The 26260-nt window shown below is 37.1% G+C and overlaps 1 protein-coding gene across 2 annotated transcripts in view; it reads right to left on the bottom strand.

The window, feature by feature from the left end:
* The window catches only part of ANK2 (ankyrin 2), a 687657-nt gene that overhangs the window by 571861 nt on the left and 89536 nt on the right, over window positions 1–26260 (bottom strand). The window contains exon 1 of one of the 2 annotated variants that reach the window (XM_070452311.1): window positions 2737–2899. The exons of the other annotated variant lie outside the window; for it this stretch is intronic. The gene's annotated coding sequence lies outside the window, so the exon portion shown is untranslated. Of the gene's footprint in view, window positions 1–2736; window positions 2900–26260 lie in introns of those variants that run through there. 2 annotated transcript variants of the gene reach the window in all.

Here is a 26260-nt window from a genome sequence, read left to right as displayed (position 1 = left end):
TTATACTCATAAGAGGCATTGTGGTGCTCTGTATATCCTATCATTAAATCAATAAGTGTGTTTCAGAAATTCTTTTGGGTCTAGCAGTAATCTTAGGAGAGTAAGTCAAGCTGAAATTTTATTTTAAATTAAGCATCTCTTATAGTTTTAAACATGTTACTGTAAATAGGGCCTGTATGAAGAAAGAACATTAATATGACTCAGAAAATTACCCAAATGGGAAGAAGTTTCTAAATGTTCTTGGCATATTTGATTTGCCAAAACTGAACAAGAATCCTTTTATTAGTTAAAGTAGTCCCCATTCCCAGTAAGGCAAGACTGGAAAACTGATGATCAGGTGTTTGAGACCTCACCACACGACCTGTAAAGACTATATACATGCTACACCCCTAAGGAAAAGAAAATTTTCTCTTTAAGGACTTTCCAATCTATTCCAAGATATTCTAAGGGAAGTGAAGTTGCAGTGGTTTTATAACTCCAGTAATACCATGCCTATATTAAAAGAACCTCAAATTGTGGGGGGCAGGAAGGGAGGAACCTCAGTACATAGGAAAATACTCTTTCCTTGTGATACGTGATTGCAGAAGGCAGACTGAGATCTGGGTATTGGTCCTAATTCTATCACTCATCGCATGTATAACTCTGGCCAGTCTTCCCCTCTTAAAGTAAGGGGATAAGGTCTGTCCAACTCTAAGTCCCTCCCTGCACGTGCTTTCCCTGAAAAGTAGCAATGTGGGGTGTAGATGGCCTCTCTGCATTAATCATAGCCTGCCAAAAGAGATGACATTAAGACAAGGGAACGCTAAGACAGTAAACGGAGCTTGTGTAAGATGGAGAAATGGGTAATTTCCTTCCATTTCTTTTCATAGCAGTGTATCAACTTTTGCAGAAAAGAAATTCTAAAACTCCCAGGAAGGGGCATCTTTATCCTGAGAAGTGGGCAGTGTTCTCTTACAAAGAGATGAGGGCTCCTCAGGTTTCTGTCCAGGCAATCAACACACCCAAGCAGGGACAGCGCTTCATCAGGCTTCCCTTCGGAGAGACGGTATTGGGCACGTGGCCAAAAAAGGGGGTGTGGTCTCAGGGAGAGGGGACTGTGTGGGTGAAAGCACCTCTGAAGGCACGCCTCACACTGCGCTCACCTACCTCACCGGCAGAGTACCGGCTGCATTGCCTCTGCCTTTGTCGGCGTCTCTGAAATCACTAACAAAATTACAAGCAGTGATAGCGCCCTTTCCGGCATAAATCTGGCTACACTCAACAACATGGAAGGCAGACAAGGTGGGGTGGGGCAGAACAGGGGGAAGCTTCATTTTTCTGTGCTTCGTTTTATTTGGCTTGTGCTCTATTCCACAGAGCTCAAAGGATGACCTGGAAGCCTCTCTGCGCTGAGTGCTCACACAATTTAGTGGAATAAAATGGCAAGTGAAAAATCCGTGTTCACAGCACCATGGGTGGGGCAAGCTCTTGTCTGTTGTGTGATGTTCTGTGACTTAAATCATCTCTTGCAAAAGGCTACAATAAAAGAACAGACCTCATCTCCGCTTACTTTCTTTGCTCCCTCACCGTCTTTCCCACCCAAAAGTTTCCTCAATGCTTAAATGTTTCTGGAATTGATCTTTGGCCCCAAAGTCTACAGTTTATGCAGAGACTCATAGAAAAGACTAATGTTATCCCTCAGAATAAAGAAAGAATAAATATTTTTCAATGCTTAAAGACATATTCTATTTATTTGCTATTGTCTTTCAAGTGGACATCCTATATACTTTGACCTAAAACTGTCTTCATAAAAAAAATGCTAAGACAATTTGTTCTAAATTTCCCTTGAAAATCCCTTACAACCATACACATTTATTTTCAGTCTCTGAAACATTTAGTGTCATATGCCCAGAAAGAACAGTAAGATGTTACTGAATTTATTCCCCTGTTCTCCAAAAAGGCCACACCTAAACATCGCCAAGGTGAGAATCTCTTCTGATGCCTAAGTGTGGCAATGTGATACATATTACCAGCAAAAAAAAAAAAAAAATAGCCCCCAAAAGCTGGGCTTAGGAATCTGCACTCTCGCAGTTCTCATCACTCTTTAATTGGGCTTTTGAACCAGACGAGACAATTTGAAAAGGGAGTGAGAACTCCATCATTTTCCCACTGCCGGCACCTGTTCCGCCAGCTGGCACCACCTAACATAATTTGACCATTAATAAAAGGCAATTTATCAACACCAGTAACTCTAAATCTACATGCTCCTCACTGCTGGTTCATCCTGCTTTCTCTCTCAACACTCATCCAAAGCAGAAAAGCAGCAGCAACTGCTGAATATTTCTCCAGCACAGACACAGTCAATATCTCAACATGAGCCGTGATTCTGACTGAAAGAGCCACCACCCTCTCTCCCGGCTCGCTTACCACACAGAGACCACACCAAGTCCACCCAGGGGTCTGCAAATCTGAAATCAGTTCGCTTTAACCACATCCAGCATATCTACACTACAATCACAAAAATAGAAAATGAAATTCAGAAAAACACATCACATGGAAAACAAACCGAAATCAGGGCTGGGGGACATTTGCACATGGGCGCTGCCTGTGAACTCCAGGATGGCATAGAAAGCAATGCTGCCCAGCCCAGATTTTGGGAGAGTGTTTTACAAAGGGCTTCCAGGCACCCCCATCAACACCATCGCTTCCTTTCCGCTTCCAAAACGCTCTGAATAAAGCCCCTCTTGAAGCACTTACTGGGAGCAGCAGCTTCTTTCAGCAGTGTGCCCGTGAGTCATGCAGCAGGAGGGGCCCCGGAGCAGAGCAAATCGGAGAGCCCCAGCTTCCCCGCAGGCTGACGTCTGGGAGACAGTAGCCCAGGAGCCGACTTTCCCATCACAGCCTCAGACTGTGATCCATGTGCTTTCGGCGGGCCAGTCCCAGCTGCCCACAGAGCACCACATGATCTGCTGTGACATCAGATCAGCCAGACGTGACAGCCCATCCGCCAGCCTCTTCCACACTCGTGGGTGGCATCATTTGGGTGCCTTGAGCTTGCCTTTAAGCAGGTGGTACAGAATAAGGAACTGTTGTTTTCTCACAAAATATTTTTTTGGCCTGATTTCTTCTGTTTCTAACAGAAGGAAAAATAAGAAAAGCACTTGGATTTGTTTGCAGCCAGAATTTATCAGCTATCTGGGAAGTAACTGGACTTCCATGCCTGGTTCTGGGAAGGTGAGAAATGAGCCCCTGTCACGATGCCAATACCAGGGGAGTTATTTCATCTGCAAATCACCACCACCTCCCCAACTTTCCTGTGGATTATCATGCATGTTATACACACACACACACAGACACACACATGTATCACAAAATATTGGTGGGTTCTGTATAGATTTTATAAGCTAGTCACCACTGATTTTAGTCCACAGATCATCTCAGGGAGGTAACCATTAGACTCAGGGCCTCAGGGCCAGTTACAACAATTCCACTGTGAGGGAACTCATAATACAGTCCAACAGAAATTGATTTGTAGACCCAGAGAGACAGATAAGTAACTAGGTAGAAAGTCATTAACGCTTCTGTTCACTCATTCAGTGGCCAATTACTAACCACCTACCAGGTACCCAACCACAAAGGTGAAGTATCAAATTGCAGGGAGGAGGTGAAAATTTGAACAATATACATAGTTTCAGTATTTTATTTAATTTGGCACAGGTTTCCTCATTTTATTTCTGTAATAATTGTGGAAGTAATAGCTTTATCAAGGCTCCTTATGATATGTTCTGCAACTAATACTAAATCTGAATGCTGATAACAAAACCACGTTTTACCCTAATTTCATTATGATAAATGGTAACAAATATAACCTTTAAGAATAACCAAAATTATTACACTTTTATGAAGCAAAATAATAGCCAAGCTAGGCAGCAATGACCAGAAAATACATTCTTCCCTAATCAAGAGGAGGATTCACTCTGTCTGCTTTAACTGTATTACTTCCATGAGTTTGGTTAATCAACTTCACTTCAGATATTTATGTGGAAACTGGATCTCCCTAACCAGCTTATTAACCCACTGTATGTCATGCAACTCGGTACTACTTACTGTAACTTAAACATAATAGTTGTTCAATAAGTAGTGAGAATGAATTGGCTCAAAACAGTTTTATTCTTTATGTGGCTTATTCCCAATAGAGATCAAATGGAAATTAGCTGCCCCACGGAATCTCATATTGAATTCCACACAAGCAACCTGGTAATCTCAGGAAAAAATAACACAAGCTTGATGCAAAACAAATAGATAGCTTAAATATTACATATATATGACAGATAAATTATTAGATGAATCATTATATAGATTAATAGATTATTAGACTAGATTATTTCCATAACAAAGAGGATATGTAAATATTATCTAAACACTGATATTACAGCCTTAATAAATGCACAAGAAAAACAACACAATCCACTTTAAATGTAAAGAACAAAGCTAAAATGCTTATATTCTGTAAGAAAGAGCATATTAATTAAGATACAAGAAAATGAAATTGATGTATTATTCTACTTGAGAAGTATCCTTTAGTTTCTTGGCATTTTACTCACCTTTAACTTTATAAACATAATTAACTTGAATATTTTTATTTTTTTTAACTTGAATATTTTAAAATAACACTTTCCAGGTAAGTGTCTCTACCAATAACTCACTTAGTGATATTGTGCCATTGTTCCTTACTATATGGTCTGAGTAAAGTAAGAAATCTGGCCTCACAGACAAAATAGTCCTTCCAAATCTATGCAGTTAATAAAAATTTAATATTTAAAAGACTAACACTGCTACTGCTAAAACCCTAGTCGAAACTACATCACCATTTGTCTCCTAGACTATAACAACTGCCTCCTCTGTCCTCCAAACAGGAAGCAGAATGTTCTTCTTAATCAAATTGAATCATTCTGCTACTTAAAACTTTCCAGCAGTTTCCCATCTCATTTAATTCCTCACCATGGCCTCTAAAACCCTTCAATAATAGTGCATAGATGTTTCTCAAGAGCCTTTCTTCTCTAGTAAGTAACATACTGAACATTGCTCTCCTTGGCTGAATTATTATTCTTTAAGTAATTAATAAATTTTCTGTAACTGATTTATTTCACTAGGATAGACTATCAGAAAGTGGAATTATTGAATTGAAGGATATGGCCTTCTTCCAAAGTAATAATGTTTAAGCTAGATACACAGTTAACTGAGCAGACTACAGATCCCAACCCCCCTTGCTAGATGTGGCCTTGTAAGTAGAACTCTACATCTCCTGTTTAAAAGAAAACGGCTTATTCTAGACTTCTTTCTTTACCCTTCATACGAACTGCAACACAGACTTACCTGTGACCTAGCATCAACCACACAGCTTTAACACTTTGGAAATGGCAGAGCAAGAGAAGGGAAGGAAACAGGGCCCCCAAATGATCAGAGAAAGCAGAGCTTTTCTTCCAACCCAATACATGTACTATGGACTATTACATGGGAGAAAAATTAATTTTTTTTAAGACCCTTTATTTGGCACCTCTTTGTCACAGCATCTGAGGCTCTATCCTAACTAATACAAGTGGTTGCATTTTTAATACTGCAACTTAATTCATATTGTCCAGTTACTTAGCAGAAAGACAAAAATCAAGTGACATTTCCACCAATGTGTACAATATTATAGTTTTAGTGCATTTTTATCAAGATTGAAGCTTATTTATTTCAAAGAAAATCTACTGAATTGATAAAGGAAAATAATAGTATATGTTCTCTCTTATTATTAGAAAGTTAAACATGATTTACTGCTCATCAGCATTCCATCTTTTGAGAATTGCTTATTCATGTTATTTTTATTTTTATTGGAATTTTAGTATTCTTGTCCATTCTGCTAAGCTTCATAGCTTGTCTTTCAATTCTGCTTTTGGGAAATATGCTGAAATGTTTTATTGTCATCAGGTTTGTAATTCTTTTATTACAACTTGTTTCATGAAAAGCATTCCTAATGCCATGATTTTGAAACCTAAATACTATTACCCAGTAAAAAGTTTTTAGGGGGTTTTAGGAGCAGAGGCTGATTTCAGATCTGAAACACAGAATGTACAAGGTAAATTTAGGACATTCTCTTATGCCAGAAAACAGGGAAAGTATTGAAGAGCACTGGCATTGTGTCAAAGGACACAGGAATCAATTTGGGGAGACTCCCAAAGACCAACTTCATTAAAACATCTGTCCTAATTACTGTGGCCATGTAAGAGCCACACCAAACTGGACTTAAAACATTTATTCTTTGCTCAAATCTTCACTCGGGGCAAGACTCAATGCGAGGTCAGCTAATGTTTACTCTGTCAGTATCAACTGAGCATCACAAAAGCTGGAGGCTGAAACCTCCTGAGAGCTTGTTCCCTCGCATCTCTGTTGCCTGGAAGTGAACACCTAAAGAATGGAACAATTAGAACAATTAATTAACTCTATATTTCTGTGGTGTCTTCTCACAACCTCTTTTCAATGCAGTGGCTTCAATGTGATTGAATTTCAGTGAACACTCATGTTTCAAGAGAGTGTTGAGCAGAAGTGATGGGCAAGTGTCAGCATGACATTCTAAGAACATGTGAGACCAAGTATATTGGTAGAGCCTTCTTTGGTTAATGTGCATGAACCAAAGCACAATCACAGCATCATAAAGAATACTATAGTTGATTGATATACTTGAATATGTAAAAATCCTAAAGACATTCAACACAGGAACAAAATTAACACACTGACTACTAATTCCTTACTCAAAAATTGGTAAGGGGTGGGATGGGGAGGGAGGTGGGAGAGAGGTTCAAGGAGGTGACATATGTACACCTATGGCTAATTCATGTTGATGTTTGGCAAACCAACACAATATTGTAAAGCAATTATCCTTTAATTAAAAATAAATTTAATTGTAAAACACTTTGTAAAGAGAGCAATTTAAGTATTAATTCTTTCTTTTCCATGTGGAACTGTATTTCAGAGTTAACAATTAGCTCCAGTTGACAAGGGAAAGCTCTTTTTGACAGAAGAATTCCAATTAATGAATGCAAAATGACTGACAGAATTGGGAAAGTCATCATTTTGCAACTTGTAATGGAAAATGTGGTTCCGGCAAGAATCAGCAATGGATGCTAAAAGCATAGAGTATGAGGTTGACAAGGGACTGGATATTAATCTGCTGCCAAGTTATCAACACATAGAATATTTACTTGCCTCAAGGGAAACAATGGTAACTTTACAACAGACTGATGTGGCAACTTTGACATTAACCATCAATCCAGGGAAGGAGCTTAGCATTATAAAAAGGAAAACAACAACAAAAAAAGAAAAACAACCAGGTACTATGCAACTCCTAAAATTATACGATATTCACAGCATCACTCATGAAGTATTCCTGACAAGAATGTTTTACCTGACTTTAGTCATAACTTGAGATCACAATTTTCAGTTTATAGAAAATACAATGGAGAGCTAATGAAAAGTGAAATAAAGCCAGAAGGAAACAATCATTTAAGCACAGAGGGTGGAATTTTACCAGAAGGTGCATTCTACCAAAAAATTAACCCAATCTCTTGAGCAAGTATATCAGTTCAGTTCAATTCAGTTCAGTGCTCAGTCGTGTCCTACTCTTTGTGACCCCATGGACTTCAGCACACCAGGCCTCCCTGTCCATCACCAACTCCCAGAGTTTACTCAAATTCATGCCCATTGAGTCAATGATGCCATCCAACCATCTCATCCTCTGTTGTCCCCTTCTCCTCCTGCCTTCAATCTTTCCCAGATTCAGGGTCTTCTCCAAAGAGCTGAGTCAGCTCTTTGCATCAGGTGACCAAAGTATTGGAGTTTCAGCCTTAGCATCAGTCCTTCCAATGAACACCCAGGACTGATCTCCTTTAGGATGGACTGGTTGGATCTCCTTGCAGTCCAAGGGATTCTCAAAAATCTTCTCCAACACCACAGTTCAAAAGCATCAATTCTTTGGCGCTCAGCTTTCTTCATAGTCCAACTGTAACATCCATGCATGACTACTGAGAAAACCATAGCCTTGACTAGATGGACCTTTTTTCACAAAGTAATGTCCCTGCTTTTTAATGTCTAGGTTGGTCATAACTTTTCTTCCAAGGAGTAAGTGTCTTTTAATTTCATGGCTGCAGTCACCATCTGCAGTGATTTTGGAGCCCAAAAAATAAAGTCTGACACTGATTCCCCATCTATTTGCCATGAAGTGATGGGACCAGATGCCATGATCTTAGTTTTTTGAAGGTTGAGTTTTAAGCCAATTTTTTCACTCTCCTCTTTCACTTGCATCAAGAGTCTCTTTAGTTCTTCTTCACTCTCTGCCATAAGGGTGGTGTCATCTGCATATCTGAGGTTATTGATATTTCTCCCGGCAATCTTGATTCCAGCTTGTGCTTCATCCAGCCCAGCGTTTCTCAGGATGTACTCTGCATACAAGTTAAATAAGCAGGGTGACAATATACAGCCTTGATGTACTCCTTTCCCGATTTGGAACCAGTCTGTTGTTCCATGTCCAGTTGTAGCTGTTGCTTCCTGACCTGCATACAGATTTCTTCAGGAGGCAGGTCAGGTGGTCTGGCATTCCCATATCTTTCAGAATTTTCCACAATTTGTGGTGACCCACACAGTCGAAGACTTTGGCCTAGTCAATAAAGCAGAAATAGATGTTTTTCGGGAACTCTCTTGCTTTTTCAATGATCCAGCAGATGCTGGCAATTTGATCTCTGGTTCCTCTGCCTTTTCTAAAACCAGATTGAACACCTGGAACTTCACAATTCACGTATTGCTGAAGCCTGGCTTGGAGAATTTTGAGCATCACTTTACTAGCGTGTGAGATGAGTGCAATTGTGCATTCTTTAGCATTGCCTTTCTTTGGGTCTGGAATGAAAACTGACCTTTTCCAGGTCCGTGGCCACTGCTGAGTTTTCCAAATTTGCTGACATATTGAATGCAGCACTTTCACAGCATCATCTTTTTCAAATAGGTATATCTTTCCTTCTCTCCTTTGCTTTTGGCTTCACTTCTTTTCACAGCTATTTATAAGGCCTCCTCATACAGCCATTTTGCTCTTTTGCATTTCTTTTTCTTGGGGATGGTCTTGATCCCGGTCTCCTGTACAATGTCACGAACCTTTGTCCGTAGTTCATTAGACTCTCTATCAGATCTAGTACCTTAAATCTATTTCTTACTTCCACTGTATAATCGTTAGGGATTTTATTTAGGTCATACCTGACGGTCTAGTGGTTTTCCCTACTTTCTTCAACTTAAGTCTGAATTTGGCAATAAGGAGTTCACGATCTGAGCCACAGTCCGCTCCCGGTCTTGTTTTTGCTGACTGTATAGAGCTTCTCCATCTTTGGCTGCAAAGAATATAATCAATCTGATTTCGGTATTGATGTTCATGTGTAGAGTCTTCTCTTGTGTTGTTGGAAGAGGGTGTTTGCTATGACCAGTGCGTTCTCTTGGGAAAACTGTATTAGCCTTTGCCCTACTTCATTCTGTACTCTAAGGCCAAATTTAAATAAGTCACAAAGAGTCAGACATGACTGAGCATCTTCACTTTCACTTTTCACTTTCATGCACTGGAGAAGGAAATGGCAACCCACTCCATTATTCTTGCCTGGAGAATCCCAGGGATGGTCGAGCCTGGTGGGCTGCCGTTTACGGGGTCGCACAGAGTCAGACACTACTGAAGCGACTTAGCAGCAGCAGCAGCATATAAAATTTTTAAAAAGAGGGAGTAGAGAGGGAAGGAACTTTCCTGGACTAACAGAAATGTGATCTATAATAGCCAAATGGTAACGGCCCTGTGTGTCATTGATTAGATCCTGGTTTGGACAAATTAGCTAATAACAAGCAAACAAAAAACCATGCCTTTTAGAGACAACTGAGAGAATGTGAATGTGTACTGAATATTAGAAGATATCAGGAAATTTTTATTAATGTTTTAGATGTGATAATAATGCTTAGGAAAAATATCTTTAGTTTAGAGGTGCATACTATAGAATCTAGGGATAAAGCAACATGCTCTGATTTATTTCCAAATGCTTTAAAAAGAAAATTAAGTAAATATGGCTAATTTTAATGATCAATAAACCTATATGGGAGTATATGGGTGTTTGTCATGCTATTCACTCCATTTATTTTCATATTTGATAGGTTTTATAGTAAAACATAGTAACACAGAAAATTCTTTCCAAGTCCAAGAGTTTTCTAAATATTCACTTCTAATTTTTATGACTTGACTTTTTTTAAACTATTTAACAATTTAAATTACCTGGATTGTTTTTTGCAGTATTTTGTCTTTCCTCAATTATAAAACCAGTTGTCCTAAAATATCGATTAAATAATCCTTCTCTTTCTCCTCAATTGTTATACTTCTTTTGTCTTTTATTAAAGTGTTGATATATTAGGGCCTATTTCTGAGATAATTATTCCAATAACTTGTCTATACCAATGTCATATTAATTTAATCATTATAGCTTTACGTAATAATAATAATAATAAAACAACTTATCTTTCCAATTTTTAAATCCGTTATTGCCCATTTGTTTTTTTATACTGTTGTTTTTGTTTGCTGTTATTATATTCACTAATCAGTTTATTTTTTTAGATTCCACATACAAGTGATATCATCCAGTATTTTTCTTTCCCTGTCTATTTGATTTTGCAGGTAATTTTTGGAATTTGCCCCCAACCTTCCCAAAAATCTCATTTTTATTTGTTTTCCATTGCAGTTTGATTAAAATTGAATTGGAAAGAATTATCATCTCTATATTACTGACAATTAATACTTAATCTCACTAAAATTTTAGGAGCTTTAGTTTTTAATTCTTCATCATATTGAGTTATAATGTGCTTCCTTCAAACTTCCCACCCCATTGTTTCAGTTCTGCTCTCTGGAATGACATATAATTTATGTACTCCTCCTTCTACATAATTGAAGAGAGCAATTGAGTTCCCAGTTTATTCAGCCATTTCCTGTCTGACACGATTTTTCGTTTTCTTCACTGTCCTGCTTACCCACTTCCAAATACACTCCACTTTGTCAGTGTTTCCTCTTGAAATGTGAAACTCAGATCTAAGGACTCAAGACTCCAAATACATGTGGTCTGAGAAGCACAAAGAAATGGGATTATTATTTATCTTATCCTGAACACTCGGCTGTTATTAATGCAGTCTCGATTTGTATCCACTTTTCTTGGCAGTCCTCTACACTATTGGCTCAGAATGAGCCTGCAGTCAACTAAAATCACTAGAACTTTTCCACTAAATTGTTCTTAAAATATTAATAGATCTACATTTTCTTGAACATAAGCAGATGAATGCTGAATCTAATTATATATATATCATTATAGGTATCCTTATGAAATTTCATCTTTTCAACAATGGTCCATCATTTCAGCCTAACTATAAATCCTAATTTTACTTTCAAGGAATTAAAACTTAGTCATCTGTAAATCTAATAAACATGTCTAACAAAGAGAAAAAAAACAAGTCCAATGACAAAATAACCAAATACTTCATTCTGGGGGATCACCCGAGGCTGAGTTGAAATAGTAGATCTTTAGCATTTCCTTCAACTAGGAGATTTATGAAAAAAGGAGCAAGTTTGATCTCACCTGCTCTTTGTAAACCCATACTGATTCCTAATGATCATCTCTTCCCAATCTGAATGCTCACATACTTCTTATTTTCAGTTCATTCTAAATTTTGCTGAGAACCAATGGCAAACCCAATGGTACATCACAATCCAAAGATGATCCCTTTTCTAAAATTATGAGTAAAAATCACCCATCACCCAGTATCTTTGCCATTCTCCAGTTCTCCTAAAAAAAATATTGACTGTGAATTGTATTTGCACTTTTTCATTGCTCTAAAATATCATTCCTTAGGCCCTAGAACCATGAATTTATTATGGTACCTGCATGTACTTCTGTGAAGGTGTTTGCATACACATTTGTCTTCTCAACAAGATGTTAAGTTACTTAAATAATGCCGAGTCACATTCAGTTCAATTCAACCTAGTTAATGAGTAGCAGGCATTTTAACAGCAGCTGTAATAGGAGAAGGAGAGACAACAGAGAAAATACCGAACAGAGATGCAAAACAGCATAGCGTGTACAGGGCCTAGAAACAGTTCTGCACTGCTGGGGTGAGAGTACGGAATAGCAGAAACAAGGGTAGAAAGAGACCTCAGTTAGAGAGGGCCTTGGCAGCCATGCTAAGAAACTTTAACTTTATCCCTCAGGAGAAAGTAACAAACAGCCCTCCCAAAAGCCTGGCTCCCCTGCAGACTCATTTTGTTTGCCCCACACAATCTTAAAAAAAAAAAAGATACAAAAGTCCAGAGAGCCTTCAGGCTATACTTTGTCACAGTCCCTAATTCCTTGGGGTTTTAAACTGCAACCAGAATATTAGCTCTTGGAACACTGGGCCTTCCCCTGGATACTTTATAACGGTGTCCTCAGAGTCTGGGGCATACAAAGCATCAAGATTTTCAACATCCTTTCATGATAAAACCCTCAAGAAATTAGGTATAGAAGGAATGTACCTCAACAAAAGAATATATACAAGCCACATCTAACATTATACTCAATATATATTGTCTATGTATATATAATACAAGCCCACATCTAACATCATACTCAATGTGAAAAGCTGAAAGCATCTCTAAGGTCAGGAACAAGACAAAGATGTCCACTTTGGCACTTCTATTCAGCATAGTACTGGAAGTTTTAGCCAGAGTAATAAGGCAACAGAAAGAAACCAAAGGCATACAAACAGAAAAGAAAGAAGTAAAACTGTTTGCAGATGACATGCCCTTATACATAGAAAACACTAAATACACACACACACACACACACACACACACACACACACACACATACACACACACAAACACTTAGAATTGATAAACAAATTTAGTAAAGTTGCAGGATACAAAATCAATGTACAAAAATCAGTTCTGTTTCTATACACTAACATCCAACTATCAGAAATGGCAATTTAAAAAAAGAACAATCCTACTTACGATAGCATCAAAAGAAAAAAAAAAAAACAAGTTAGGAATAAATATAACCAAGAAGGTGAAAGACCTGTACACTGAAAACCATAAAACACTGATGAAAGAAATTAAAGACAAAAATCAATGGAAAAATACCCTATATTCATGAATTTGAAGAATTAATACTGTTAAAAGATTCATATTTCCAAAGCAATCTATAGATTTAATGCAACACCTATCAAAATTCCAAAGGCATTTTTCACAGAAATAGAAAAATTTCCACAATTCATATGGAACAACAAAAGACCCTGAATACCAAAATAATCCTGAGAAAGAACAAAGCTGAAGTCATCAGCCTCCCTGATTTCAAACTATACTACATAACTATAGTATTCAAAACAGTATGTGATTGGCAGAAAACATAGATCAATGGGACAGAATAGAGAGCCCAGAAATAAATGCATGCACATACAGTCATCTAGTCTTTGACAAGGACACCAAGAATACATAATAGGTAAAAGATAATCTTTTCCAAAAAACAGTGCTGGGAAAACTGGACAGTTACATGTAAAGGAATGAAATTGGACCCTTACCTTACACCAAACCCCAAAATTAAATCAAAATGGATTAAAGACATAAATGTAAGCCCTAAACTTTGAAAGTCCTAGAATAAAACAGGAAAACAACTTCTTGGCAATGATTTTTTGGATAGGAAACCAAAAGCAAAGACAACAAAAGCAATAATAAATAAGTGGGACTATGTCAAACTAATAAGTTTCTGTACAGCAAATAAAACAACAAAATAAAAGAGCAGCCTATGGAATAAGAGAAAATATTTGCAAATCATATATCCCATAAGAGGTTAATATCCACAATATACAAGGAATACACACAACTTAATAACAAACAAAAATATGATTAAAAAATGGGCAGAAAACATGAGCAGACATGTTTTCAAAGAAGACATACAAATTGGCAGCAGGCACATTTTTAAATATTCACCACTAGTTACTAGGGAAATGCAAATCAAAACCACAGTGAGATATCACTTCACATATGCTAGCATGCCTATTATCAAAAGAACAATAAAAACTGGTAACTAGCTGAGATGATGGATGTGTTAATTTATCATTTCACACTGTATACATATAATAAGTCATCACATTGTACGTTTAAAAAGGAGTATAAATAGATTAACGTTATTTTAACTATCATAATGATTTTGATTACTTAAAGACCCATTTACATACAATTAGCGATACTGATTTCAAATTATTCTTTGGTGACATTTTATTGCACTTTGTTGTCTTGAAGTACTGCCAAAGAGTATATGTCAAAATAGAGAACATAATTTTCTCAATCATTCTTTAAATCAGATTTCAATTAATTCAGACATCTTTCTCAATTATTTTGTGAGGCTGACATGTATGGAGTCACAAGTATATTTACTATAGACCTGGATTCTTCTACTGAATATTTCTCATTATAGATATTAATCTTTGGAGAATAACTAGGAAGTATTTTACTTAATGTGCATGATTCTAGACTCAAAACCCTCTTCTACTTACTACCTAAAGGTAGGTTGCTTCACTTCTTTTGTCTCAGTTCCCTCAGTTATAACATGGAGATTAACATAATATCTATTGGGACTTTCCTGGTGGTCCGGTGGCTAAGACTCCAGGCTCTCAATGCTGGGGACCCGGTTCGGATCTTGGTCAGGGAGCTAGATCCCACATGCTGCAACTAAAGGTCCTGCACGCTGCAGTGAAGATGGAAAATCCAGTGTGCTCTAAGACCCAGGGCAGCCATATACACAAAAACAAACACTGAAAAATAAAATAATATCTATTTGTAGAGGACATAGGGAAAATTATGTTAGTTAATGGATATAATGTGTTTAGTATGTTACCTGGCATGCAGCAAAGACTTTATAAATATTCATTGGTATAAGAATCAAAATTGAGTCCCTAATCTTTTTTAGATACATTATTTATATTAAAGATATTATTTTTACATTTCAATTATTGATAATTATAGATACAAATAACTGGTATTTATATAAATAACACAACAATCTTAAAAAGAGATAAGAGAAAAGTTGAAGAAGGAAATGGCCATCCACTCCAGTGTTTCTGCCTGGAGAATCTCATGGACAGAGGAGACTGTCGGAATGTGGCCCACAGGGTCACAAAGAGTCGGACATGACTGAGCACACAAAGAGAAAAGTGACCTATCTAAGCCATAGTACTTGTGAAATTTACTTTAAAATTATAAAGAATTTTCAGGTCCCAAAGTAATACAGTATCATTTTTGAGGTGCACAGTGAAAGAACAATAAATGCTTAATGCTTGACATGTAAAAGCAATCTTTCTTCTGACACATTTTGCACATTTCCCTGACCTATTATGCTATTCATTTTTCTGTCCTCATTCTTATATCTTCATATGTTTTAGACATATGCAAATTTGTCAATTAAACGTCAATAAAGCTGGAAAAAGAAAAGGCTCTCTCAATATGTATAACTGATTCACCCTGCTGTACATCTGAAACTAACAAAACATTGTTAATAACTATACTCCAAAAAACTTTTTTAAATAAAAAATAAAAGAAAGCAAAGGCTCTCTCAGCTAGTTACTGGCCTGGCCCACTCCATTGGTTCACATCACCTGTTATAAGGATGGGCAACCAACAGCACCAACAGGTGCTAGAGATGCCTTCTGGTCTTCGCTCTCCCCATAAAAATGTATGAAGCTTAACTGTAAGTTTTTTTTTATTTTACAGAATTTTGTGTTTCTCTCACACCTGCACATCATGCACCATTCTCATGATGCAACTAAACCTGAATTTTGTAAGTCTACTTTTCCTGCAAACCATGGTCTGACTAAGCGCAGCCCTCCACTCCTTGAGGACCTCACATTCAGGGATGATATGGCCGTGCGGTACACCCTCCCTCAGTGGTAGGCACTTCCAGGCTTCCAACCTGTTCTTCCTTGGCGTTCAGAATCAGATTCTGGATGTCCATTCTCCTGATTGCTTCCTTGCTATACTGAGAGGTAAAAAGCAGGAAAGCTAGTTGAGGGCTCATGAAATGCTTTGTTTTTAGCAGAACAAGACTACCAGAAGTTATATGTACTGGGCTCTGTGCCTATGTTTCAATTTATATTTGGAAAATATTGGCCACGTCTTCTATCGTAACCAGCATTCTATAGCAAGCACCTTCAATCACTGAAATCTTGTTTTGCTCTCCTGTTATTCATACATAAATGCTTATCATTCTCCACTTCCCTGTTTCCTTTGGAAAGATATGCTATTTGAAATTCAGTGCTATTGACACCACACCCCTTTTTTGCTATATATATGAACATACACTCATAAATATATACATACAAAACAAAACCACCAGAGCTGCTTATTGTGAACAATGTATTGTTTTAAAAGCTGTGAGGTTGGCTATCACTGATAATTGTGGAAGCTCAGGGATAAATACATGGGGCTTCACTCCACTACTCTCTCTACTTTTGAATATATTTGAAAATTTCAATGATAAAATATTTTTAAACTATTTGTAAAATTATTATTATATTTTTCCCCCAAGCATCCATTTTACCAAATGTTGCTAAATAGTAGTACAAACATTAACACATAATCTCTATTTAGGGTTACAAAATAAAATATAAAATGCCTGCCCTGTTAAATTGAAATTTCAAATAAACAACAAACAATTTATTTTCAGTATATTTAGGATACTTATTCTCTCAGATTTCCAGATTTCTAGAGGGTTTTTTGTTTTTTTTTTTTTTTTTTTAGATTTCTAGAGTTAAAGAACCCTGAAATCAGTTTCACTAAATCAAAGTCAAGGTTTTAACAAGGCTGTATTCCTTCCCAAGGCTCTAGGGGAGAATCTGCCCCTTACCACTTTTAGCTTCTAGTGGCTACCAGCATCCCTTGGCTTGTGGCCACATCTCTCCAATCTGTAAAGCCAATGTCTTCAAATCTCTTATCTGCTCCACTTACACTGCCTTCTCCCCTGTGTGTGTCAAATCTCTCTCTGCCTACCTAAGGATACTTGTAATGCATTTAGGGCCTATCTGGATAATCCAGTATAGTTCCCATCTCAAGATCTTTAACCTAATGACATCTGCAAAGATCCTTTTCCAATCAAGGTAACATTTAAGGGTTTCAGGAATTTGGACCAGATATTTTTAGGGGTCATTCATCAGCCCACCAGAGGAGCCATGATAGAATCTATCAGGAAACACTGGAGAAGCAGAAAAAGAGCAGGCAGTTCACCTTGAAAGGAGTTGGAAGAAAAAGAAGATGCCAAGAAAGGTTTCCTAGGTGAGTGATGCCAGAGACTATAAATAACCAAAGCAACAGTGATAGATAGAAACAGGAATCAGACCAATCACAAGAAACATTAGCTATAAATCACCACTACAGCCTACCAGTGAGTACCAGTTGAGCATCATTCTTGCTAACAGGTATAAAGTTGGAGGAGTGCTACAAGAGAATAAAATAAGCAGCAGCAACTGAATAACAAAAGTCCTTATACAGGGTTCCTGATAAAGGGAGGCAAGAAGGCAGGAAGACCTGCTCTATGTAGTCTGTGGAGTATCCGCAAACTACGTATCTTACTTCCAGTCTTTTTATTTTCTATGTCTTCTGCAATGCCCTTCAAAACTTCCCTACCCCTTTAACTACTTTTTATCAACTCAGTGTACTCAAAACTTTTGCTCAATCATTCACTCAATAATTTTCATGTTATTATTTTCATTAAAATCGTGTTCTGCATTAAAAAAAAATCTAGCAATATAAGCCTCCCAGGTGGCTCAGAGGTTAAAGCATCTGCCTGCAATGTGGGAGACCGTGGTTCGATCCCTGGGTTGGGAAGATCCTCTGGAGAAGGAAATGGCAACCCACCCCAGTACCGTTGCCTAGAACATTTCATGAACAGAGGAGCCTGGTAAGCTACAGTCCATAGGGTCACAAAGAGTTGGACACTAGTGAGTAACTTCACTTTCATTTTTTCAAAGGTATATAAAGCAATATTCCTATCTCCATCTAATGCTAATGAGCACACATTAACAGATATATCAAGACCTTATCTATCTATGTACAACCATATATATATTTAAGTAAACAGGAAAGTGCAATTGTTTAGCTGTTGGCAGAAAGTGATAATCAAAACAATGCCACCTCACAGCCCATTATGCTTCCAAGAAGCAGCAAGTTATATGCTCCTGCTTATTATACTCTTTGGATCCAATCCTACAGGAAATATCTCTGATTCATAAATTATTTCTTCTATAGTGGGATCCTAAAAGAGGATTGGCAATAGGGTAAGAATTAAAACATTAACAACAATAATGTCCCCTAATCTTCCCCTAAACTTTTCACCCCAAAACCCTTCTTGGTTGTTGAACAGGCACCTCAAATATAAATTACCTAAAATTGAATTTACTATCTTCGGAAACCTGATACTCCTATTGTTTTCCAATTTATCCAGTGCCCAAGCCAGAAACCAGAGAGTCACCCTCTTCTCCCACATCATATATCCAAAAAGCCACCAAAGGATTATAATATCCTAGATTAGCGATTTCCTGCTTACCTCTCTGGCTTCATCTCACACCCTCACAATTCTGGTCTCAAACCACCATGCTCACATTTTTTTCATTTTCTTAAGAATGCATGTTTACCCACGCTGGAATTTTGTATGTGCTATTTCTTCTAAAAAAAAGAAAAGGAACTTTTCGTCTCCTTGCTTACCTAAGTCCTATTAAATTGATAGCTCTTAATTTAGTTACCAGTTTTCCCAGGACGTCTCCCCTTAATTCTTCTAGTCTGAGTTAGTGGTCTCTTTTCTGTTCTATCTCAGCATCTTGTGCTTTCTGTCATTTACTAATTCTTCGCAATTATAATTGCATATTCACTTGCCTTTCTCACCACCAATAGACTACAGGATCACCTTTGTATAATCAGGACCTACTCCAATATTCTTGCCTGGAGAATTCCATGGACAGAGGAGCCTGGCATGCTGCAGTCCATGGGGTCTCAAAGAGTCAGAAGCAACTGGGCACAAGACAACAATAACAAAGCCTGGTATTGGGGACATAGTAGGGTCTCAGCAAACACTTATTTGTTGTTCATTGTTCAGTCTCTCAGTCATGTCCAACTCTTTGCGACCCCAAGGACTGCAGCACACCAGGCTTTCCTGTCCTTCACCAACACCCAGAGCTTGCTCAAACTCATGTCTATTGAATCAGAGATGCCATCCAACCATCTCATCCTCTTCACCCAACCTCTCATCCAACATCGCCCCCTTCTCCTCCTGCCTTCTATCTTCCCCAGCATCAGGGTCTTTTCTAATGAGTCAGCTCTTTGCATCATGTAATTAAATATGTAGAAAGAGTAATGCAGATCCCATTAGCAAACTGTCATACATGTATGTTCAGGGAGGCAGTTCAACACATAACTTGAGCATAATAAACAAAATGGGAGCATAACTGTTACAGCATTTTGTTTACTTGGTCATACAACAAATAAAACCCACCTTCTCCCCTCCAAAAACAGCCCATTCCCCTCTGCACAGGAAGAAAATCTGACTGTGACTCAGCTCCAGATACGTCCTCCTTATCTTTCTGAATTTATACAGAAAGCGGAAGTAGTAATAGAATAGTAGAGCTGATTGATTCCGCCATGCTTCTGCCATTACTGTGGTCCAGTGAACAGTCCTCAGCTTAGCAGGTTCAGAAGCTCGATTTTATTGTTTCACACAAAAGTAGAAAGTCACCGAGGTAGACTTTCTTAACAAGGGTTCTTCATCTGAACACAGAATACAGAAAACTATATGAGAGATTATTTCTCAATTCTCCCAAGGATGGCAAATAGCTACTCCCAATCTAGATGGGAAGAGAAGTTAATTCATTACATATAATAGATGCTTTATAGCCTTTAGGGCCTATTTCACTTCCAGTACCCCCAGGGGCTTGAATCCCATGAAGTAAATTATATACATATACATGCATACATATAAACTTTATACATACATATGTATACATGTGTATATGTATGTATGTGTGCATACGTGATGAGTCATGTCCCGCCAGGCTCCTCTGTCCATGGAATTTTCCAGGAAAGAATACTGGAGAGGGTTGACATTTCCTTCTCCAAGGTATCTTCCCAACCCAGGGACGTAACCCTTGTCTCCTGCGTCTCCAGCATTGGCAGGCAGATTCTTTACCACTGAGCCATTTGGGAAGCTGGTATGTATGTATTATATGTACTAATTTATAAAAGAAAATACATGTGTCACAAAAACTAGAATACAGAATCATTACTAATAATGTAGCTTGGAAAATACAGACTCTAGAGCCAAAAGACCTTTCTATTGTTAGTTTTAATCTTGTTAACTTAAGATGTATGTTGTGGGAGTGGGTCTGATAAAAGTATATAAGGCCTTGACAAGACTAGTGAGGCAGGCACTCTCCATCCCCCCTCTGATGTCTATGTCAGAAGCTCTCTCTGTACCTTTTTATACTTTAATAAAACTCTGCTACACAAAAGTTCTTGAATCATCAAGTCTGGTCCCTGGTCCCAGAGCTAAATCTACTTCATCAGAGATCACAAATCCAACATTGTTCACTGCAAGTGATCAGAACCACATTTGTCTTAGCTTCACTTTTTATTGAAGTTTGAACTCCTAATAATTAATATAGTGCATGGCACACATTCCATTTCATTAACAGATAGATGATTAAGTTGTACTGTAACACATTCTGGATTTTTTCTAATGATATTTCACTTCATATATGAAATGTAAATTCTTGCTCATTCATTTAATAGGCACCCATTACATACATGGAGCCTAGACAGACTATGCATTATACATCATTTCTTTAAAATTAATCTACCACTTTACATTCATTAGGATTACATTATCAAAAAAAAAAAAAAAAAGAAAAGAACAAGTGTTGGCAAGGATATAGTGAAACTGGAACTCTTGTGCACTGCTGGTGGGAATGTAAAATGATATAGTCACTATGAAAAAGTTTTGGTGATGCCTCAAAAAATTATAAACATAGCTACCATTTAATCCAGTAATTCTACTTCTTGGTATATACTCAAAAGAACTGAAAGCAGAGACCTGAACAGATATTTATACACTCATGTCTTTAAAAAGTTTACTCACAATAGTCAAGAAATGGAAGCAACCCAAGTATCCGTTGACAGAAGAATGGCTAAACAAAATGTGGGGGATATATATATATATATATATACACTACACACACACACAGAATAGAATAGAATGTATATATAATATATAATAGAATACTATTCTACACAAAAAGGAAGAAAATTCTGAGACAAGCTACAATATAGGTTGAACCTTGAAACCACTGTGATAAGCAAAACAAGCCAGTCACAGAAGCACAAATCTGTATGATTCCCCTTGTGAAGTATCTAGAATAGCCAAATAAAGATAGAAGTAGGACAGTAGTAACTAAGGGCTGGGGATAGGGACTTACTGTTTAATGGGCATAGACTTTCAGTTTTAGAAGAATAAAAATGTTCTAGAGAGAATTCCCTGACGGCCCAGTGATGAGGACTGGGTACTTTCACTGCTGAGAGCCTGGGTTCAATCCCTGGTCAAGGATCATGGCAAAGTAAAAAAAAAAAAAAAAAAAGGTTCTAGAGGTGGATATAAGTAATGCTTGCACAACATTAAGAATGTATTTAATGTCACTAAACTTGTACACTTACCTGAAAATCGTTAAAATAGTAAAGTTTATACTATATTTTCCCACATTGTTTTAAAGATTAACCCAGTTTCCTTTTCTGATCGTGTTAACTTAACCTTTATCTTAATTTAGCATCTGCAGTCTTGTCCATCTTTCATGAGGAAGAACAGTAACCCACCTTACCTGAGCACTGGGATTCTATAAGCAACTGGGATAAATCTTGGATCACTTTACCCTGGAATGCAGGCCTTCATCCTCATGTCAAGTTTCTAAGTAATATAACCAGAGATGAGGCTTTGGGGAATTGGAATTAACTGGATTTACACAACCTGAAAATGCAGCTAGGGCTGAAAAGGGCTAGGAAGGGGGCACCCTGGGGAATGGGAATCCCAATCCCCTTCCTACACACACACAGTGTCCACAGACAAGATGGCTTCTGTAGCAGCCCAGTGTCCACACCTCAGTCATTCTGCAGTTTGGTCTCCAAAGGAATCCAAAGGAAGTAGAATTGGATTTGCAGGGAGACAGGGATGGAAATAAGACCTGTAGCACGTACCAGATACTGCCACTGGTGCTTGACATTCATGATTTCATTTGATTCTTATAAAGAACATATTATTATCCTCATTTTATAGATGACCAAATTAAGGCTTAGAGCAATTAGCATTTCCCAAAGTCATTTGCTTGCAAGTCCAAGGACTAGGATTCAAACCTAATTATTTTCAAACTCTTTTAGGCCAGAATCATTTTGTTGTTCTGTCTCACAGTTGCCTACGGAGTCAATTTCTGCCACTGGCTCCTCTTTAGAAAGAGCTATGTTACCCTGTATGAAAAGGCAAAAAGATACCAGTATGAAAAGGCAAAAAGATAGGACACTTAAAGATGAACTCCCCAGGTCAGTAGGTGCCCAATATGCTCCAGGAGTTGGTGATGGACAAGGAGGGCCTTGTTTGCTGCAGTTCATCATTTCGCAGTCAGACATGACTGAGCAACTGAACTGATGTTACCTGAAATCAAAAATCTATACCTAAACTTTTGTGTTGTCAGGCAAGTAAGGCTCTTGGCAGCAAGTTTGTTCTTTGATGAAAGCACTTAAAAATTGATTCCCAACAAGAATAATTAGAGGCAACAGAAGAAAGTGCTTCTTATCTCTGTTTCAGTACCTACCTTGGCTCAAAAGGAAAACAGCCCTGCCTCATATTGATGAAAGAAATTAAACCTGATGCCTGAAAATCACTAGGTTTAAATGCAAGATTGTATACTGTACTCCCCTACAAGCATTCAAGACCATATACACTTAATTATATTTTAATTGTATTTTCAGGAGTATAGGGATTGTTAAGGGATTGATTTTGCTTTATTGGCTACAGATAACCAAAGCAATAAATGAATAAGATAACTATACACTCTGTTTTTGTTAATCTTTCAACCAACTGAGTATCTTCCAGTAAATGACCAGTTCCTCTTCCAGACAACAGGGGACTTGTCTATCAAAATACTGAATTAAATCCATCAAGTTCTTAAAAATTAAATCTTATTACACAGCAAATGATTTTATAAGACTTCTGAGTTAGAAATCTACGCAAACAAGCTATTAACTGCATGAAAACTTTCCAAAGGATTTTCACAACCTTTTATGGCCTGTCTTAAAATGAAATCCACTTTTGTCACAGAATCACTTCAGAATCTCTTGTACTGTTAATAAGTCTTCCAACACGGTGGATTGAAATGGGGGAAATTAACAGTTCATTTCATTATGCCATAAACCCACAAATGAAATGTGATGAAATGCAATGGGGCTGGTAGGAAAGGGGGAGCTGATAGTTACTCAATGAAGGAAATTATCTCATTTCTATCTGAGCTTTAGTTTTCTCATTTATGAAAGATAAAAATTGGCCAAAATCATCTCTAAGGATACTCCAGTCTTTGAGTTTCTATGATTTGGTTATTCAGCAATGTGATAAACCAAAACACAAAATAATTCTTATCTAATTTTGAATAATTAATTGCATGATGAGATAAAATTCATAACAAAGGGTTTTAAGGGTAAATAACAATGATAAAAACTACTTTTCTTATAACTACTTTTCTCAGCTATTATTGTATAACTAAAATGCCTATAATTACATTATTTGAGCAAAATATAAATAATATTCCAGCCTTTCATATCAATAATCTTGATATAAACTAACCTATCTTTGGCTCATTTGTGACATTTTCATTTTGGGGGCAAAATAATTTAAAGAATGGCATCAAAGAATAAAAAATTAATTTGAAGATTTTCTTATATTTTTAATACTTTTTGGTTCTTAATTCTAAAAATTGAAGTTCTTTTTAAAGTAAACCACATTGTTGTGGCTTTATTTTATAATTTTAGATCAAAAGGGATGATGAGTTCATGTTATCCCCAGAAAAATCTAGTTTCAAGGTAACAGATGGTAAGTTTAAAAATAATGCACTCTTTTTCAAGCTTTCTATAATAAGCATGTATCAAATATATACTAAAACAAAAAGAATAGGATGCCATGCAAATAAAATTCACATTTTCCTTTTTTTCAGGACAAAACTTTTCTATTTCTCTCCTTTCTTTTGGCCCTTCATTTCTCCATGGTTCTAAAAAGTAGCAAATCAACTAAGCAGGGAAGGTAGACAATTATGATGTGTCGCATCTACATTTTTCTAACATCTTGTGCAGACCAAGTATTTATTATGCTGCAGTTAGAATAAAGTATATATTCTTGTGGGCTTCTGTGGTGGTCCAGTGACTGAGAAGCCACTCTTGTACTGCAGGGGGCACGGAGCTGATCCCTGGTGAGGAAACTGGTATCCCACATGTCTCTCAGCATGGCCAAAAAATTCAGTAAGTAAAAAAAAATATTAAACACCTAAGATGATTGTCCTCTAAGTAATCATTCTATAGTCATCACAACACTGAACAATGCAAACTATCACCTATTTTTCATGCTAAAAGAATTCAAGTTGCTTGAATAGAATTCATATCCTATTGTGTGAAAATTGTGTAAACCTTAATTATGTTGAATTGGTTCATAGTGTTTTTCAAGTCTACTATATCCTTCTATTTTTCTGTATACTCGTTCTATTAATTTTATACAGTTTGATATTAAAACTCCAACTAAAATCTTAATTTATCTACTGAAAAAATAAATGTAATATACAATGGAACTATATGTAACTTTTTTCTGTATTTTCCAAGTCTCCTGTAAATGTATCATATTTTGATAATTTAAAAAATAAAAAAGAAAGAGAAAAAGAAAGGGTTCAAGTTCCAAGGAGATATGACCTATATAAGAATGTTTTCAAACCACTGAAATGTTTAGTTGTTATTAGGTTCAATTCTGATATCCTAACAGATGCAAAATTTACCTCATTGCCTATTGAATCAGAAATTCTGTTGGAACATGCTGAAGAATAAAATTACATGAGGTTTATGTTCTCAAAAAGTAGGTTATCAGCCTTTCCTGGTGGTCCAGTTGTTGAGAGTCTGCCTGCCAATACAGGGGTCACAGGTTCAATCCCTGGTCCAGGAGGATGCCACATGCCATAGGGCAACTGAGCCCGTCAACTACAACTACTGAGCCTGTACTCTAGAGCCTTTGGACTGCAACTACTGAAATCACATGCCACCATCACTGAAGCTCAGATGCCCTAGATCCCATGCTCTGCAACAAGAGAGGCCAGCGCAATCAGGAGAAGCCAGTGCCCTGCACCTAGAGCGCAGCCCCTGCTTGCCACAACTAGAGAAAGTCCGCACAGAGCAACCAAGACCCAGCACAACCAAAAATAATAATAATAAAATTAATTAATTAATTTTAAAAAGTAGTTATCAACATCCATGGATTATACAACATATTTAAAATGTTATTATCAATTTGTCCTTTAAAGAACCAACAACATTACAAAAACATATATGTTCCCTTTATTTCTGTTATTTATGAAGATTAAAATATTCTGAAATTCTATCTAGGGAGATTTTAATGTTCTCAATTCTCAAATCTAACTATGTACAGGCAGCTCTAGAGGTTTTCTTTATTTCTACCTTGATTTTCCGAACTCTATAATTTTGGCTCCCAAGAAGCTTCCAGAATAAAATCAACATTCTTTTTTTTCAAATGTGTGCCCCAAGATATGCCTGTCTTCAAAAGTTGACAGCTTGACCTTGTTCCTTCAGAAAACTGAGAGCATCTGGCCAAGACTTTCCTAATTCAAGGATTTTCTCTAAAACTTTCCTGACAGATGGCAACCAGTTTCTATTTAAACACTCCAAACAGAGCCTTCTCCTGTCTTATTTGTGTCCCCTCAAAATTCATATGCTACAGCCCTAACTCCAATGTGTCTGTATTTGGAGATGGAGCTGCTAAGGAAGTAATTAAGATTAAATGAGGTCAAAGGTGGCCTGATCGGAAAAGGATTCATGCTCTCACAAGAAGACACACCAGAGCACTCACTCATTCTTTCTCCCTCT

Source organism: Odocoileus virginianus, chromosome 21 (assembly GCF_023699985.2).
Source record: "Odocoileus virginianus isolate 20LAN1187 ecotype Illinois chromosome 21, Ovbor_1.2, whole genome shotgun sequence".
In the NCBI taxonomy this organism is placed as follows: Eukaryota; Metazoa; Chordata; class Mammalia; order Artiodactyla; family Cervidae; genus Odocoileus; species Odocoileus virginianus.
This window is presented reverse-complemented; position numbering and strand designations above follow the sequence as displayed.